Consider the following 1,192-nt stretch of genomic DNA (forward strand, 5'->3'; position numbering starts at 1 on the left):
GTTAGTTTACAATATATTCAGATGTGGTGTTGTTAAGTTAGTTTTTTAGTTTTTAACTTTTATAATAAGTTTATCTATCACAAATTTTTTTTTTTTTAATCTTTATATTGATATTTCTAATATGGTCCTTGGTTTTAATTATATTTTTGTTGACTAAATAATTACAACTTATCAAAGATGTGGCTTTTTTTTTAACTACGTTACAGGTGAATGGCAAAGAAAAGTAAGAAGCGAGCTATAAAACAAGCGAGAGATAAAAGTGATAGTGGTAGTCAATCACAAGTTGCACCTTCATCATCTGAGTCTCCAACTAATGAAGCACTTGTTTCTTTTAATAGTGTAATTAATGGGGGCAGCGAAGGTAATACTTAATATCTTCCTAAAGTTTATATGCTAATATACCAATTTTATGCTTAAAGCTTATTTATTTATTTTTACTTATTCCATTATTGGTAGGATCTACTGTACAAAAGAAAAGAGGTCGAGGAAAGGCTAAGGGTGTTTATCTAGGTCATAACCACAAGTGTGAGATACATGACAGAAGGTCTTTTTTCCCTATTTTTTGGTCACTTTAATCATTTATTTTTTAGTGCTTACATTTCATTTATATGTAATATTTTACATGCTTTGTGTTTCTCTCATATTATTAGATTCATAGAAAAGAAAATACCCCAAGAGATTACTATTAAGTTCCACCAAAACATTACTGGGCCATGGACAACTTTTTCAAAATACCCTAAAGAACAACTAAATATGCTTTATGAGTTATACAAAGAAGCACAATTTGAGACAGATGACTTAGTTCTTGAGAGGTAGGTATTTGATGAGCATGTCAAACGACGCTATCCTGATTGGATGTGGCACCTTAGAGAAGAATGTGTAACAAATAAAATTCCCCAAGATGAATGGTACAAGCATCCCCCAGATGATGTAACTCCAACTATTTGGAAAGAGATGTGCAACAAATGGAATAATCGCAAGTGAAAGGTGATTATAAAATGAACTTTATTAATAGTTTTTTTTAATATATTTTTTTCTAAAATCTTTCTTAGAAGCAAATGTTTAATAATTAACTCATTTAGTGTATTTTTTTCATGTAACCAGGAAAAGAGTGATAGAAACAAAAGAAATCGCAGAAGGAGATCAAAATATTACAGACCAATGCTGGAGAAGGAAATCAAAATGTGGATGA

General features: G+C 30.1%; 1 long non-coding RNA gene across 1 annotated transcript; it reads left to right on the forward strand.

The window, feature by feature from the left end:
• Positions 1-342: 342 nt before the first annotated feature.
• Positions 343-1,192, forward strand: LOC115974819. Its single transcript, XR_004088014.1, has 4 exons — positions 343-361; positions 457-544; positions 651-987; positions 1,105-1,192. It is a non-coding gene; the product is annotated as an uncharacterized LOC115974819 (long non-coding RNA).

This window comes from Quercus lobata, chromosome 2 (assembly GCF_001633185.2).
Source record: "Quercus lobata isolate SW786 chromosome 2, ValleyOak3.0 Primary Assembly, whole genome shotgun sequence".
In the NCBI taxonomy this organism is placed as follows: domain Eukaryota; kingdom Viridiplantae; phylum Streptophyta; class Magnoliopsida; order Fagales; family Fagaceae; genus Quercus; species Quercus lobata.